Here is an 18,327-nt window from a genome sequence, read left to right as displayed (position 1 = left end):
GGATTTGGTCTATAAGAGCACCAAAATAATATTGTATGTTTTCATTGTTAAATAAATTATGTAAATTAAAGAGAGTCCTTTGACCAATCTGTAGTGAGATATCGTAGACTTGTAGAGCCTCTTCTGTATTATCAACACAAGGAAGACACAAGTGGAATACAATAAATTGTATTAAAAAAAGATAAAAACAAGGAAATCAACACAATTAATAAATGAATGCCATGAATGGTACAGGAATGAAGTGCATGTGACGCATAAAATACTAGAACAAGTGGGGTGTGGCTATCGCAGAGTTACAATATCTGTTGTCTCTCTGAAACTAATAGGCTCAAGAACCTTTTTTAACATTAAACAAGTAAATAAAAGATTGTTTATTAAACTAGTATCAGCTACATTACCGCTAATGTAAATTAGAAAACCATACTAATAATATACAACAATGTCAAGGTCTCTGGTAAGAGGTTTGGTAAAGTGATATTTAGGTTTCATGTGTTGCTTAATGTGCTGTTGATGTCTACCACTGGTTGTACTGGGTAACACTATAGTGGGAAAAGGAGCCAAGTTAATTTCAAAAGCCTTGGACATGTCTGTGGGATACCGATCACCTGGAGCACTAAAAGGGTCCTAAAATCTGGCACACGCAGATGAGTCCCTGGTGTAGGCGCAAAAGGTCCTCAACAATCAGGAACACTCAGACGAAGCTACCTTGGAGTGAACTTGTCAGAGCCTCTGTTCTAAAGTGTCTTTGTCTCTGAACTTGCTTGGTCAGTCTTTTGTCTCTCTGGCATGGATACTCTGGATGTGCTGTAGTCATTCTCTCGCTGGATGACGAATTAACGTCTCTCCTCACAGACTGGAGACTCAGAACATGTTGGTATCGTTTGCTGCCTTACAAGCTGTAGACTCAGAGCATGGTATCTGTTTCTGTCTCGGCTTTGCAGGCTGGAGACTTAGGATGGCGTATCTGTTACAGTCTCTCTAGATGGGAGACTCAGAACCTGTTGATCTGTTTCTGTATCTCCTTACAGGGCTGAGACTCAGAACATGGGTGTATATGTTAATGTCTCATTGGATGATGTGGTGTGTCTGTTGAAAGGGTACATTTATCCCTTTCCGATGAGGAGGAAATTGCATTTTGGCACTACTCAATTCGAGTGCTCACCCTTCTTTCCCCTTGTGGAGCTCATTTGCATAAAGCACACAGTTTGACGCCTTTAAAGTGTCTTTAAAATTTTACCAATGCATTTCTCACTTTCCAAACCGCCACCAAAATACCCTTGGCAATGTTCTAAACAAATATAGAGTCCATACAAGATGGGAAAAGATTGAACTGTCATGCATGCATTCAATTACATTTACATTTACATCTGAATTTGCGCTAGGTGTTGCATTACAAATAGCTGTCAATGAAAATACTTATTTTTCTGAATAAGTAGGAAATGAATGTGTGTAGTTACGGATCAGATAGATCATTGTGGCCTCCATTTTTATGATGGTTGGCTTAAAGCTTAGGGATTATTCTTAAAGTGATAATTCACCCAAAAAATGAAATTTGATTTTTATCTGTTTATCCCCTGGGCATCCAAGACGTAGGTGTGTTTGTTTCTTCAGTAGAACAAAAATGAAGATTTTTAACTCCAACCATTGCTCGTATAATGCATGTCAATGGGGTCAAATTAGAATTCTACACCCCATTGACATGCATTATACCAAGTTAAAAATCTTCATTTGCGTTCTACTGAAGAAATAAACACATCTACATCTTGGATGCCCTGGGGGTAAGCAGATAAACATCATAGTATCATTTTTGGGTGAACTATCCCTTTAAGTTGGGTGCAGGGCAGAAACAACATGTGGACCAATGAGGTATCCTGTCCCGCGCTTGAGGTGTCTGTCTGTTGTCTTAGTATTCTTATCTGATGGTGTTGAACATTTGTTTGTGCTTGTCCACCAAGATCCAATCGAAATGTAGCAAGCCCTTCTGCACTGTTGCAATAAGAAAAGATGCCCTGCCATACAACCTGGCCTTGGAATGTGCTTTCCCCTACATCCTTTTCATGAAATATCCTCAAACATGTTTTTATAAAAGCAACATACTGTATGTTGTTTTTCCAGAGACATGACATTATTCAAGTAATAAACATTGGATATGCTACCTATACAATGTTGTATTTAATGGATATAATTCACTATTTTAATGATATAGACAATATAAAAAAAATATTGTCTAAGCTGGAAACATTAAACAGAACTGACTTATCTGTTCGTGTTGTGTTGTATGAACTTTGAATTTCAGTTTAATAATTTCCTTCTTTTCAGTTCAAGTTTCACATCCTGTGGGGTGTCGCCAATTCGATTAAAACTCACACGCGTGAATTGAAAGCTCATTCTTAAATGCAGAATGTTTCCCAACCCTGGTGTGTGCGCGTGTTGTGCGAAAGTGTGTTCCTCTGTGTCTTCCCTGAGTTTCCGCTGACACCCGCAGAGAAAGCGTGCTTTTAGGGGAAGAGGAGAAAACAACCACATCTGCCCCTTTATAAATCATGCAGCGGTATTCCTCCGTGTGTGTGTGTGTACTTGTGAAACGCCCCATCCTCTAAGGGTATAATGCATCTAAAACAAGCTCCCATTGCCTGTCACTGCTGGTAGCTGTGTGTCTCAGAGCCGGAGCAACTTCTCAATCGAGGCTTATTCATTTCTTTCATCTGAATCAATGTCGCAACCCATTCATAGCAAACAATGTCCATCCGCAAATGAAAGAAGTCCCCCATGAGGTTTCCGTCTGTGTAAATGATAAAACAAGATTATTTTGAGGCACGTCTATTGATGACTAATCATCTGAACTGTGCTATACTGGGCTCCAGACACAGAGCTCACATGGATATGAGTCACTTTACACACACGTTATAAATAAATGCTCACAACGATTTGACCTTTAGATTTTCTTCAACAATTTTACACTAAGGTTTTTTCCACACCTCACTTGAAAGCAGCACACATATATTTTGGTATATTTATGGGTTATAGTATTGACATCGCATCCTCAAAGCGTGCCAGTTTTCGTGCTGAGCCTTTTTTTCAGCTCATAATTCAGCTTAGAAAATGCTATTTAAACCTATTTATCAGAAAAATCTTTCCAATATAGTTGTATTTGAAGCAATTTAAAATGATTCAGTAAACTAATCTCCTGTTTTTTGAAGACATTTGTTAGGTTTGCAGAGTGACAGCAGTTTATATTTAGTATATCTGTCTGAATCCAGCTGATTTCATTTGTTTATAGGTCTAGTTTAGGGTTTAGTGTCGTTCTATGTAGATTAATTGCCATCTGGTTGTAAATGTGATCCCGCTTCTTATGTTACATATCTCCTCATGTTTGTAATAAATCTTAATGGCCAACTCCTGATTAGAACAGAAATCACTTTATTTTCAGCATAGAGCACTTTACACAACAGAAACACAATGCGAAAACATAATGTGAGCCTTCTGTTGTAGTCGAATTGTCGCTTCCCTTATATGCGTTGTTTGAAATAGGCCTAATTTTACATAGTTTGTTTCGTTTTTTTTTGCGTGTAATCATTTTGTAATTCGACATTTATAGTTTTGCCTGTGCTCTAGTTATACTTTGAGTTAGTTTTGCACGCTTCCCAGTTCAGTTTCCATTGTCTTTATTCATCAGTTGCCATGGTTTTTGATATGCCCTCATGTGTCGCACATGTGTCTTGGTAATTATCTTGTTTAGTCTCCAGGGTTTCTCTCTATATATAACACTTATTTTCAGTTGTTCTTTGTCATATCCAGTCTCACTATAAGTGTTGTTCTGGGGCCATATTTACATAACATTTTATCTTACCACTAAAAGTTCTCCTAAACAGCAGTCAAAGTTTTTAGCTAAGAGTTTTCTCTTAAAATCTATTCACAAAGCTGCTGAGACCAAACTTTTACTAAGGAATAGAGGGAAGTCTTAAACTAGGAGTTAGGGGACGGGGTTATGCTTGTTGCTATGGATGATGTCAACACGTTTACTAACTATGCCCACAGTGATTGGCTGGTAGGGGAAGGGGTCTCTGTCAGTGATTTAATCATAGAAATGTTGTAGAACGAAGTTTCATGTTGTCATATTCAAATAAAGGTTTTAAAATACAAATTGTGCCATGTTAAAAAAAAAAAGTATAATTTTTTTTTTTGTGGCATATTCAAATAAAGATTTTGAAAAGTGTCCTAGGTGTCACTTATTCAACAAGTACATGTTCGGCTAATTTTCAGCTTCTCGCATGTCTGCATCTTAAGAGATTGCAGAATTCAAGCGGAAATGATGTTTTATAAACAGTGTTTGGGAGGAGCACTATCTAATCAGCTTGAGAGGAGGCATATACAGTGCGCATATGTAGCCGGGGATATGGTGGAGTCCCCTGGGTTTGTGCTAAATCCGAGCTCGGAGCCCTCATCCAGCAAATAGGTTTATTTCCATTAGAATCATTTTTAAGTGTGAACTGCCACTGGTAATCAGACATTATTTTATTATTTTTATTAAAGATTTATGTTGGTCATTTGTGCCTTTCTATGATGATAGGAAGTGAGTAGATAGGAAGCGAAGTGGGAGAGAGAAAGGGGAAAAAGTTCCATGAGCTGGAACTCGAACTCGGGTCGCCGAGCTGCCCACATGATCAGGATCACCAATGGTGAGCGTGAGAAGGATCAAAACCTTCTAGTAACTAGTTCATGCCCCCAATGGATTTGTAGCAAATTAGCTAAAAAGGGAAATATGATTAAGTATTTATAACTTTTTGTAATTAGTTTTAAATATTTGGATCAGTTATGGTAGTCAAATTAACCCCGTACTGATCGTCTATCAAATATTTTTTACGGGTCACAGAAAAATAACTTTACTATTTTTTTTTAGCATGTAGTTGTGATCGTATTGTTAAAGTGACATTGATTTACAAGCAGTGAATGTAATGAATGTGCACAAAAGTTTTATTTAAATAAATCACGAACACACTTGCTAATCTTAAGAAACACATACACAAAATCACGCAAACATGGGTAAAAAAACCCAAAGAAGTTACATAAAACAGAAAACAGTAACAGGGGAATGAATATCTGGAAATGTATCAGTTAAAGTCAGTTAAACACCTGAACAGAACCATATGTTAACAGCACCTTGTTAACAAGAAGGCTACAGCTTACTCTAAACCTATGTTTATTTAGTTCAAAGTACAATTCTTTCAATGCTGTAGCCATTGAACTAGCATCCGACTCCGAATGCAGTCGAAGCCTTGATGGTAAGCCGATGGTGTTGAAGTTGCAATACAATTTCTTGCACGTTGAATGGAGAAATGATGATAAACTTGCGATGTTAGACTGACTCAGGCATCAGGAACCAGGAGAAGGAAGAGAGGAGGTCACACCATCTGCACCCTTTAAATTCAGGGTCAGTGAGCCAATGGTAACTTAAACTTTCTGAGGGAAAGAATTAATGATTCTTGTTCTATAAATATGTTGCATAGGTATCAACAAATAGCATTGATTGTTCAGATAATTAAAATAGAAATTAATAGATACCAAACATGGTATAGGCGAGTTTCTATCATAAATAACACAATACAAAAGCCATTATACAAGACTGTAATGATCATACACGCAATGTACTGGAGATATGCATGTTTATTCATTGAAGGTTTGCCTAAGATTTAATGAATGGATAAGCACCATGCCTGTTTCATTGCCAAGTACTAAATCTGTTTTGATAGCCAGCACCATATAGTTTATGATGTTTCCACCCTGCCTCCCACTGACTCTGACTGTCCCATGTTGACCAAAGAGGCCATTTTCAAACTCTCTGTCTGTCCCATATCGGCCAAGGTGGCCCTTTTTGAACTCTGCCTCTTTTAAAGAACATTGCTTGCAAATGGATCCAGCACTTTTATTTCCATCTCAAGAAAACACTAAAAACCTTTAGTATTTTACCTAATTGAATGATTCTCAAGAGCACTCCTCCTCTTAAGCCTGTCTACTCATGTAACCTTCAGTGATCACAAGTAAAGACCACCATGACCTATGGATGTATACAAATCTGAAGAAAATGAGCTTGACATGACCAGAATAAGGGAGATTTACACACCTTTCAGAGATCCTCAAGCCTCCTCAAGATTCAAGCACATTTTAAATGTGTGTAGAGTATCTAAATGTCCAACTTTCTTGTGAAAAGCCTATCATATCTCCTTTTTCTCATTTTGAATTTTAAGACGCTTGACCTCAGCAAACCCACCAGAAACTTGTATTGAGATATTGATGTGAAATTTTATAAACGGTTTCGGCTCACATAAAGACACTGATGAAGAAGTTTAAGTTGACAAAGACCCCTGGCCAACATGCAGTGCAAATTCAAATATAAATATAGCTGCAAGCAGCAATTGTCGGGGCCAAGCGCAAAGAAGAAGACAAGACATGCCAGCATGACTGGAAGTGTCAAACCAACTGCAACAATGCGCCATTAAAGAATTATTAAGTTGATTTTAGGCAAAAAAGCAGTACAATTTTAAATACAGTCAATAATAATGATTTAATGGTTTATCATTTTCGACCAATAGGTGGCACTGTTACTAAACTGATGTGGTGTAGTCAGATTGAGGAGACACTGACTACGTTTACATGGACAACAATACTCCGATATTAATCTGATTAAGACAATACTCTGATTAAGAGGCTACCATGTAGACAGCGATTTCTAATTACCTTAATCTGATTAAAGTCATAATCTAACTAAACATAAATCGGATTAAGACATGTGGAGTATGCCTATTTTAGTCGCATTATCAGAGACATGTACACACCTTAATCTAACTATTAATGTCATGTCGGAGATTTCACCGCATTTTGTGACAGGACACATACCGTTACGCACAACAGGGGAGTGCAGAGGGGAGGCTTTGTGGGTTGGAGCCTCTGCCCTTTTTGAAAATTAATCAAAAGTGGCCCCTTTCAACAATCATCGATAATATTGTGGCCAATAAAACATAATTGGAATTATACTTAATATAACAACGTGTACAAAACAGTAACAAATAGTTGAAAAGTCGCGTTTATCTTTTACGGATCTGTCAGTCTGAAAAGTCGTTGCCATAAACGTCGTTGCTATGGGCGTAGTGTGTTTTACTTGACTGTTCATTGTGAACACTGCGTCCTCTCTCTCTATTTTTATTTTTGTTGTAATTATTATGCTCATTGTAAAAGTAAAATACAATAAGTTTGTATCTGTAATCGCAAACCAGATGGGTCATTCAGTGAACGCCTGTGACTCGACGGCAGGAAAAACAATCCAAAGAGTCATGATTTTTAAACCTTTTTCATCATTAATCAAAGCTATTATTCTAAATGTAGGCTGTCAATAAGGAGGAAAGAGGGGCAGTGTCTCTTCAAAAAAAAAAAAAAAAAGAGGCAATACATATTACAAAAATAAATCAACGTAAATGTAGATCTAAAACATTATAAAAACGCATGTTTTGTTATACTTCTTAATGTAAAGTAACACTGTCCAACAGCGACACCCGCAGGTGAAGTTAGCGGGTTGACTGAGCCCATAAAATTAACACACCTGCCAAAGTCACGCTATGATTGGATGTTGGAGAACATAGCGTGGCATGGGGACGTAATGACGTGCCATAATCGATCTATGTTCTAGCACATGTAAAACGGGAACATGAACGGAGTACTCTAAAAGCAACTCATGTAAACACCTTAATCAGAATATTGTCTTATTTAGAATAAGGTCAATAATTAGATTACTGCTGTCCATGTAAACGTAGTCAATGACACATGCAAAGTTTGGTGTCAATATGTCAAAGCATTGCAGAGATACAGCCTCAAGAGTCATTTTTGCATCAGAGCTCAACTGCGTTGCTGTGGTATATGACAACTGTTTTGTCTATCAACACAAAATCCATAATTATTTGTTCACATGGTCTGAAGACAATACGATTTAAATTTGGTGAAAATTGGACAAACGGTCTAGGACGAGTTTGAAAAAGTAGGTTTTTAACCAATAACAAGATAGAGGGGAGAGAGGTTTGCCAAATATGGGAAAAATTGGTATCTATATTCTCGGCAGGAGCCATAGAATGATTTGTAACCAGTCTCATTGCAATAGGCTAATTTAATCAAAAGTTATTAGCATTTTTGTACACTTTATTACAACTTTTACACAAGGTGGCGTTGCCCGAAAACTTTTTGAGTACCTTCAGGACATAGAGCGGAAGACACATACTGAGTTTTGTAATTATACACTAATGCATTCGTAAAGTATAGCATATGCATTTTATACCCTAATACTGCATTGAAGTCAATGGGAATTTCATGTTTTGTTCTATTATAGCGCCACCAAGAGGCAGAATCCCACCATTTTTTATATGTCCTCAGAGTGAGCCCATACATATGTGTGTCGAGTTTGGTGAAAATATCTCATTTTGTTTTGGAGTTATAAACAGTTGTATGAAAAAAACACGTAAAAAATGACTGACACCTGACTTTGATTGGATTTTACTACCCCTTACTATCAATATTTTGACATTTGGGAATTAGTGTATAGCTATCGACCTATGTTTCCGAACTTCCGGCGCTGGTTTCGTCTCGATCGGAATGAAAATATACAATGAACTACTATTAGATATTACATATTTTAAGAAGTAAAATGAGTTTTAAAAGGAAGGGACATTTAATGGGATTTGTATGTTTCATTTTATTGTTGTGGATTTAATTAGGGCCCGAGCACTGATGGTGGTCTACATGTCAATATTTAGTCAGTTATATTGTCACCTGTGGGCAAGAGTAAATTGTGATTAACTACTAATTAAGATTGAACCAAAACAACATCATATTTGGTCAGTCTAATAGTTAATAGACTTAATGATGTTAAATTTCAAAGATCTTGAGTTTTGTTGAACATGTCCGTGGTATCCTGACAAAGTCTGATGTTTCGGCAAAATTTTAGTTATTCATAGTGCCACTAGCTGGTCAAGTCACCTTTATTTATATAGCACTTTTAACAAGTCCAGTTTCAAAGCAGCTTCACAGTTTTAACAGGAAAATAATGCAACAGATTTTGTACAACTGCTCTGTTGAAAATGGTGATGTCATCCAGCTAATTTCAATTATCATGTAGTGTCAATGCGGGCAGATCAGTAATATAGTTGTAATTTAGGTGTCCCCAACTGAGCAAGCCAAGCCAAAGGCAACGGTGGCAAGGAACCAAAATTCCTTCAGGGCCAGGATGGAGATAAAAAAATCTTGGGAGAAACCAGGCTAAGTCGGGGTGCCAGTTCTCCTCTGGCCGACGAACAAACAGTGTATGATTATTATTTTGCGTATAACAGTGTATGATTATTTTTTACCTTTTAAACTGGCAACATTACAGTTCAGAAGTCATATTAGATCAATAGATATTCGTAAGATCATTTGATAGATTGGAGTTGTCGTGCCGGAGACAGGTTTATAAGGATGTCTTTTCGAGTCTGCATTTACAGGGCAGAGTTTAATTGACACACTCTCTTCAGACATTTCAGGGATGCATTGGTCATGTCCTGGCACAGGTCCACCCTCTGATCAGAGTACAGCCCAGTAGCAGGAAGTGTGGCAAATACAAATGATTGATATAGTCCTCCTATTTTTATATACTTAAATGCATATTGCCCACCGTGCTCTGTGTTCCTACAACCACAAGGTAGTGGTGGCACAGTTGCGAGGACCCTTTTATTCCTCTTGCAGCTTCAATGTAGTTTTGTATTTTTTACTTTTTGGGACCTCAGGAAGAGTAGTCACTGCCTAGGTATTGGCTAATGGGGATCCAAATAAACAAATAAACTTAGATCATAGATGGGATAGAGCATTCATGGGTAAATTAACTAAGGAAAAATATAATATCATAGCTTTTTTAGGTGTCCTCAAAGGGGTCCATAAATATATGTCAAATTTGTTGTAAATATCTAATTTTCTTTTAAAGTTATAGCAAAATATATTTGAGAGCATGGGCTGCATTGATTGGATTTTTTTTTTCTTCCAAAATTTTGGCTTTGTTTTGGTCATTATTGTTTAGCTATTGACCTATGTAAGTATTCAGAATTTCCTATTGTGGTTTTGTTTTAATTGGACTAACTGTTTCCTACATTCGCAAAGGTTTTTTAGGTGCTAAAGTACACCTTTTTACAAACCATAAGGTGAAACCAGGAATGTTTGGTATTATTGGACTCGGCAAGGATTCAGGAGTCTAATGAGGTGAATACTGTGAAAAACACTGGCTTGAAAATTCTCAGGCTCCTTCAGGGCATTGCACCAATGAAGTATGCTTTGTTTGTGATACGCCATTGTCCTCATAGACTATCATGGCACCAAGGATAAAGACAATGAATGCCCATTTTCATCTGACTAATGTTTGGGTGCGTATATTGCCAGTTTCATGAGTTTTTCCCCTGTTATAGCGCCACCAAGTGATCAATCGTTGCGATTTTTTTCATGTGATCTCAGACTGACCTCACTCACACGTGACCTTAATTTGGTGGAAATATCTCGTTCTGTTCACAAATTAAAGCCATTTTATTAAATAAGGTCCCGGTCACATCAAACATTTTGGCTCCCCTTAGCAACCATAAATCAAAATGTTTTTTTTTTTTTTGATAATTATTGATAGTCTCTCTCCAGAAAACATTTCTGCAGTGGTTTGGTTCCGATCAGTCAAATAAGCTGGGAGTAATTTGCAAAAGTAGGTTTTACAAAAAACCTAAAATATCTCGAAATTGGCGCCTGAAGGGCGAGCCAATCCGAGATATGCATTTTGTCCGTCTCGAGCCAAGGATTCCAGCAATATAAGACACTCGAGGCTAAGCCTTACGGTTGAGGAGTTATGAGCCGTTTCGTACTTTTGGTCGCCGTTTCGCACTTTTGATCGCTGTAGCGCCCCCGTCAGGCCGATCGGGGCGGGCTTCGGTGACGTCTGCAGTGGTTGTGAGTACTACCAGCCCTGAAAGTTTCAAGTCTCTACGACTTACGGTTTGGTCTGCCCGAGCAGTTTTAGCTGGAAAATGATGCATCATGGGGAAATGAACAGTTCCAATAGGGTTTCAGCCTGACGCTTGACTTTGATTGGATTTTACTACCCCTTACTATCAAAATTTTGAGATTTGGCCTCACGACTGTGCCTAGCGACCTATGTTTCCGAACTTCTGACGCTGGTTTCGTCTCGATCGGACCAGTGGTTTCGAAGATATCGGCTAATTTTCTTAAAGCGCTAAATTACAACGGTGCACAAACCATACGCCGAAACCTGGCAAGTGTGGTATCGTTGGACTCTGCAACGATTCAGGAGTCTAAGGAGATGAGTCGCGTGAAAATAAGTCAACCACACCCAAAGTTATAAGCACTTTTTAAAAAAAATCTCAACTAGGTGGCGCTGTTTCGAAACTTCTCAGGCTACTTCAGGGCATCGTGGTGATGACCCATGCCGAGTTCCGTAACAATCCGTTCATGCGTTCATAAAATACAGCATTTTGGCACATAATTCAAGATGGCCGACAGCCAAAATGGCCGACATGGTAAAATTGGACATCAGTTGACTCGGCATGACGTCTCGAATCTGACGAGACCACTTTTGTGATTTTTGGGCAAACGGTTCAGCAAAAAAAAGCAAAAATATCCATTTTTCCTATCTCCGGGCCAGTAGGTGGCGCTGCGCCGAAACGCAGCAGGTTGCCTCAAGACATGCTTGTGCCAACATGTACCAAGTTTGGTCTGAATACGATAAAGCGTTGCGGAGATACAGCCATACGTCTGTTTTTGCAAGCGCTACGTAAAATTTGTTTGCGCGTTTAACGGAAAAGATTTGACGAATCAACTTGAATTCCATAACTTTTTGTCGACACTGGCTGCAGATGATCTGGTTCAATTTTCGTGCAAATCAGACGAACAGTCTAGGACGAGTTCGCAAAAGTAGGATTTTGGGGAAATTCAAAATGGCGGGAAACATATAATGTCGGAAATGACGTCATAGGGTGCTTTCGGATTGGCAGGAGCTCAGAAATCTGAGGAAACAAGAATTTTGTTTCTAGCCCTTAAGGTTCAAAAGTTATTAGCATAAACATGAGTGCAACTTTGGACAGGTGGTGGCGCTAGAGGGATTGAGTTGGAGACACCAAAATTGGTGTATTTAATGTTGGGACTGCCCTCTATCAGAATGTCAAATCGTTACAACTTTCCCGCAAACGGTTCTATGGGCTGCCATAGACCTCCATGGCGGAAGAAGAAAGTGCGACAACGGTTTCAATAGGTGCCTCCGCACCTTCGGTGCTTGGCCCCTAATAAAAAGGCAATAAAAAGGGTATAAAAAGGCATATAAAAAATAGACCATAGGGTTTGAGCACTTGAGTTTTGAGCTGCTGGTTGCTAAAACTTTATCAAGCCTGGTGACATGTGCATCGCAGAGGTCAAAGGTCAATTTTTGCATTTTCAGCTCATTTATCATGAAAATGGGGTGTTTTTATTTATTTATTTTTTTACCTTTTAAACTGGTATGCCTCTACTGATGGCCCGATCTCCGCCAAAGTTTGCACGCGTCTTTACAATAATGCGGCGCACATGCCCAGCCGATTTGGTGAAGTTCTGCGCAGAGCAGGCAATTTTTAGTCATTTAAATGTCAATTTGCATAGGATAATAATAGGGCATTTGTTTTCACCAATTTAACAGTTAAAGCGCCCCGGCGGCCATAAAAGTCTGCAAGCCTCTTTAGGGTCACGTGACGCATGCGCACGCGTGATTTCGTAAAGCTGTATGCCAATCAGGCAGGAAGAGGGCCGCTTTCAGGCCTTTAATGGGATTTTCCATAGAAATACATCATTTTGACCCCTTTTTAACCATTATAGCGCCACCAAGTGGCCGGTCCCCACGTCCTTTTTCACTTGGCCACAGAATGAGCTCTTACATAGGCGTGCTGAGTTTGGTGAAAATACCTCATTCCGTTCACGAGTTTTAGCCAATTTAGTAAAAGGGGCTACTCCCCCTTCCAACGTTTTGGCTGCCTTTAGGGTCCAGGAACCCAAATTTCCGTTTTTTTTAAATGACTTTTGACAATTAGACTCCAGAGAATCTCGCTGCGCTGGTTTGGTTCCGGTTGGGCCAAAAACCTAGGACTAGTTGGCAAAAGTAGGTTTTGCAAAAAACCCGAAATACCCGAATTTTTTCCCACTATTCCGAGCCAATCCGGGGCATGCATTTTGTCCGTCTCGAGCCAAGGATTCCAGCAATATAAGACACTCGAGGCTAAGCCTTACGGTTGAGGAGTTATGAGCCGTTTCGTACTTTTGGTCGCCGTTTCGCACTTTTGATCGCTGTAGCGCCCCCGTCAGGCCGATCGGGGCGGGCTTCGGTGACGTCTGCAGTGGTTGTGAGTACTACCAGCCCTGAAAGTTTCAAGTCTCTACGACTTACGGTTTGGTCTGCCCGAGCAGTTTTAGCTGGAAAATGATGCATCATGGGGAAATGAACAGTTCCAATAGGGTTTCAGCCTGACGCTTGACTTTGATTGGATTTTACTACCCCTTACTATCAAAATTTTGAGATTTGGCCTCACGACTGTGCCTAGCGACCTATGTTTCCGAACTTCTGACGCTGGTTTCGTCTCGATCGGACCAGTGGTTTCGAAGATATCGGCTAATTTTCTTAAAGCGCTAAATTACAACGGTGCACAAACCATACGCCGAAACCTGGCAAGTGTGGTATCGTTGGACTCTGCAACGATTCAGGAGTCTAAGGAGATGAGTCGCGTGAAAATAAGTCAACCACACCCAAAGTTATAAGCACTTTTTAAAAAAAATCTCAACTAGGTGGCGCTGTTTCGAAACTTCTCAGGCTACTTCAGGGCATCGTGGTGATGACCCATGCCGAGTTCCGTAACAATCCGTTCATGCGTTCATAAAATACAGCATTTTGGCACATAATTCAAGATGGCCGACAGCCAAAATGGCCGACATGGTAAAATTGGACATCAGTTGACTCGGCATGACGTCTCGAATCTGACGAGACCACTTTTGTGATTTTTGGGCAAACGGTTCAGCAAAAAAAAGCAAAAATATCCATTTTTCCTATCTCCGGGCCAGTAGGTGGCGCTGCGCCGAAACGCAGCAGGTTGCCTCAAGACATGCTTGTGCCAACATGTACCAAGTTTGGTCTGAATACGATAAAGCGTTGCGGAGATACAGCCATACGTCTGTTTTTGCAAGCGCTACGTAAAATTTGTTTGCGCGTTTAACGGAAAAGATTTGACGAATCAACTTGAATTCCATAACTTTTTGTCGACACTGGCTGCAGATGATCTGGTTCAATTTTCGTGCAAATCAGACGAACAGTCTAGGACGAGTTCGCAAAAGTAGGATTTTGGGGAAATTCAAAATGGCGGGAAACATATAATGTCGGAAATGACGTCATAGGGTGCTTTCGGATTGGCAGGAGCTCAGAAATCTGAGGAAACAAGAATTTTGTTTCTAGCCCTTAAGGTTCAAAAGTTATTAGCATAAACATGAGTGCAACTTTGGACAGGTGGTGGCGCTAGAGGGATTGAGTTGGAGACACCAAAATTGGTGTATTTAATGTTGGGACTGCCCTCTATCAGAATGTCAAATCGTTACAACTTTCCCGCAAACGGTTCTATGGGCTGCCATAGACCTCCATGGCGGAAGAAGAAAGTGCGACAACGGTTTCAATAGGTGCCTCCGCACCTTCGGTGCTTGGCCCCTAATAAAAAGGCAATAAAAAGGGTATAAAAAGGCATATAAAAAATAGACCATAGGGTTTGAGCACTTGAGTTTTGAGCTGCTGGTTGCTAAAACTTTATCAAGCCTGGTGACATGTGCATCGCAGAGGTCAAAGGTCAATTTTTGCATTTTCAGCTCATTTATCATGAAAATGGGGTGTTTTTATTTATTTATTTTTTTACCTTTTAAACTGGTATGCCTCTACTGATGGCCCGATCTCCGCCAAAGTTTGCACGCGTCTTTACAATAATGCGGCGCACATGCCCAGCCGATTTGGTGAAGTTCTGCGCAGAGCAGGCAATTTTTAGTCATTTAAATGTCAATTTGCATAGGATAATAATAGGGCATTTGTTTTCACCAATTTAACAGTTAAAGCGCCCCGGCGGCCATAAAAGTCTGCAAGCCTCTTTAGGGTCACGTGACGCATGCGCACGCGTGATTTCGTAAAGCTGTATGCCAATCAGGCAGGAAGAGGGCCGCTTTCAGGCCTTTAATGGGATTTTCCATAGAAATACATCATTTTGACCCCTTTTTAACCATTATAGCGCCACCAAGTGGCCGGTCCCCACGTCCTTTTTCACTTGGCCACAGAATGAGCTCTTACATAGGCGTGCTGAGTTTGGTGAAAATACCTCATTCCGTTCACGAGTTTTAGCCAATTTAGTAAAAGGGGCTACTCCCCCTTCCAACGTTTTGGCTGCCTTTAGGGTCCAGGAACCCAAATTTCCGTTTTTTTTAAATGACTTTTGACAATTAGACTCCAGAGAATCTCGCTGCGCTGGTTTGGTTCCGGTTGGGCCAAAAACCTAGGACTAGTTGGCAAAAGTAGGTTTTGCAAAAAACCCGAAATACCCGAATTTTTTCCCACTATTCCGAGCCAATCCGGGGCATGCATTTTGTCCGTCTCGAGCCAAGGATTCCAGCAATATAAGACACTCGAGGCTAAGCCTTACGGTTGAGGAGTTATGAGCCGTTTCGTACTTTTGGTCGCCGTTTCGCACTTTTGATCGCTGTAGCGCCCCCGTCAGGCCGATCGGGGCTGGGTTCGGTGACGTCTGCAGTGGTTGTGAGTACTACCAGCCCTGAAAGTTTCAAGTCTCTACGACTTACGGTTTGGTCTGCCCGAGCAGTTTTAGCTGGAAAATGATGCATCATGGGGAAATGAACAGTTCCAATAGGGTTTCAGCCTGACGCTTGACTTTGATTGGATTTTACTACCCCTTACTATCAAAATTTTGAGATTTGGCCTCACGACTGTGCCTAGCGACCTATGTTTCCGAACTTCTGACGCTGGTTTCGTCTCGATCGGACCAGTGGTTTCGAAGATATCGGCTAATTTTCTTAAAGCGCTAAATTACAACGGTGCACAAACCATACGCCGAAACCTGGCAAGTGTGGTATCGTTGGACTCTGCAACGATTCAGGAGTCTAAGGAGATGAGTCGCGTGAAAATAAGTCAACCACACCCAAAGTTATAAGCACTTTTTAAAAAAAATCTCAACTAGGTGGCGCTGTTTCGAAACTTCTCAGGCTACTTCAGGGCATCGTGGTGATGACCCATGCCGAGTTCCGTAACAATCCGTTCATGCGTTCATAAAATACAGCATTTTGGCACATAATTCAAGATGGCCGACAGCCAAAATGGCCGACATGGTAAAATTGGACATCAGTTGACTCGGCATGACGTCTCGAATCTGACGAGACCACTTTTGTGATTTTTGGGCAAACGGTTCAGCAAAAAAAAGCAAAAATATCCATTTTTCCTATCTCCGGGCCAGTAGGTGGCGCTGCGCCGAAACGCAGCAGGTTGCCTCAAGACATGCTTGTGCCAACATGTACCAAGTTTGGTCTGAATACGATAAAGCGTTGCGGAGATACAGCCATACGTCTGTTTTTGCAAGCGCTACGTAAAATTTGTTTGCGCGTTTAACGGAAAAGATTTGACGAATCAACTTGAATTCCATAAATTTTTGTCGACACTGGCTGCAGATGATCTGGTTCAATTTTCGTGCAAATCAGACGAACAGTCTAGGACGAGTTCGCAAAAGTAGGATTTTGGGGAAATTCAAAATGGCGGGAAACATATAATGTCGGAAATGACGTCATAGGGTGCTTTCGGATTGGCAGGAGCTCAGAAATCTGAGGAAACAAGAATTTTGTTTCTAGCCCTTAAGGTTCAAAAGTTATTAGCATAAACATGAGTGCAACTTTGGACAGGTGGTGGCGCTAGAGGGATTGAGTTGGAGACACCAAAATTGGTGTATTTAATGTTGGGACTGCCCTCTATCAGAATGTCAAATCGTTACAACTTTCCCGCAAACGGTTCTATGGGCTGCCATAGACCTCCATGGCGGAAGAAGAAAGTGCGACAACGGTTTCAATAGGTGCCTCCGCACCTTCGGTGCTTGGCCCCTAATGACAAATGAAAAGGACACCCCTCTCCATGGTTTCTGGGAAGTACTCGTTCATAGATTATATATCCATAGCCTTGTAAACAAGAAAATGAAAAGACAGTGACAAGAGGGTTTGCGCACACTTATTGTTCTGGCATTTTTGCTGGAGAGGTTCAAACAGATGAGGTGAAGAGGTTTGAGGGAAATAAATACCAGCAATTTATTGCATTACACAACACTTGATACAGAGAGACAGCCGCATTAGATGGTTGTTGATAGTAAATGCCAGCTGCCTGTGGACCCTTGTGCATGTGTATGTACACGCCAATTCAGTGTGTTGTGATACTGCCGAACGGTCACTCACCAAATACCATCTGTCACCTTAAGTTTCTCAGTGATCAACATTTTGTTTTGTACCTTCACTTTAAAAGTTGAGTATCGCACTGCATGTCACATGGATAACCCCTCCACACCCATAATTTAGTGTCTCTTAACTCTCGTGCTGATATTTCCGACAGAGTGGTTTGTTCCCCCACAAACCCTAGCTAACTGGATTAATGAAGTGCCAGTGTTGTTGATGAATCAGGTGAGACATTGTCAGGTACGAAACATTGTGTCACTGTAAAGTTAAAAAGTTAAAGTTAAAATACTCTGCTCTGACTAATAGCATACTGATACTGCACTACTCTTGCCGCTCAGGACAAATGACAGTTATGTAGATGTATATGAATAGGACTTGTGCTCCGAATATATTAGTGTTAACAAAGCTGCACAGTATTACTTAACTAATGTAATAGTTAGAAAAAGAGTGTGACGTCTCTGTTTCATCATAGCATCTAACATCTTTAGACATATATATGATGAATGGAAGCCCTCCCAGATTCGTGTGAATCTCTTGGATTTTAGTATTTGGAGGATTTTTGTGATCTGATATCACAGTTGATACCCCATTACAGCCTTAACATTCCTTGATGCATCTTTGATATATTTAAACTGCACTTTTGTGAAACAGGGTTTTTTTTTTTTTTTTTAAATCTTTGAACCCCTCTTTAAAGGCGTTCTTACACTTACAAAATGAAATATCAGTGTTTCTGATATATCTCAGTTTGTTTTATCAAATCTTTTTTTATTTTTTATTTTTATG

The 18,327-nt window shown here is 40.0% G+C and overlaps 1 protein-coding gene across 1 annotated transcript in view; it reads left to right on the top strand.

Annotated features, from left to right (window-relative positions):
* The window catches only part of arap2 (ArfGAP with RhoGAP domain, ankyrin repeat and PH domain 2), a 156,262-nt gene that overhangs the window by 101,832 nt on the left and 36,103 nt on the right, over window positions 1–18,327 (top strand). The window lies entirely within an intron of this gene.

Source organism: Pseudorasbora parva, chromosome 1 (genome assembly GCF_024679245.1).
Source record: "Pseudorasbora parva isolate DD20220531a chromosome 1, ASM2467924v1, whole genome shotgun sequence".
Lineage (NCBI taxonomy): Eukaryota > Metazoa > Chordata > Actinopteri > Cypriniformes > Gobionidae > Pseudorasbora > Pseudorasbora parva.
This window is presented reverse-complemented; position numbering and strand designations above follow the sequence as displayed.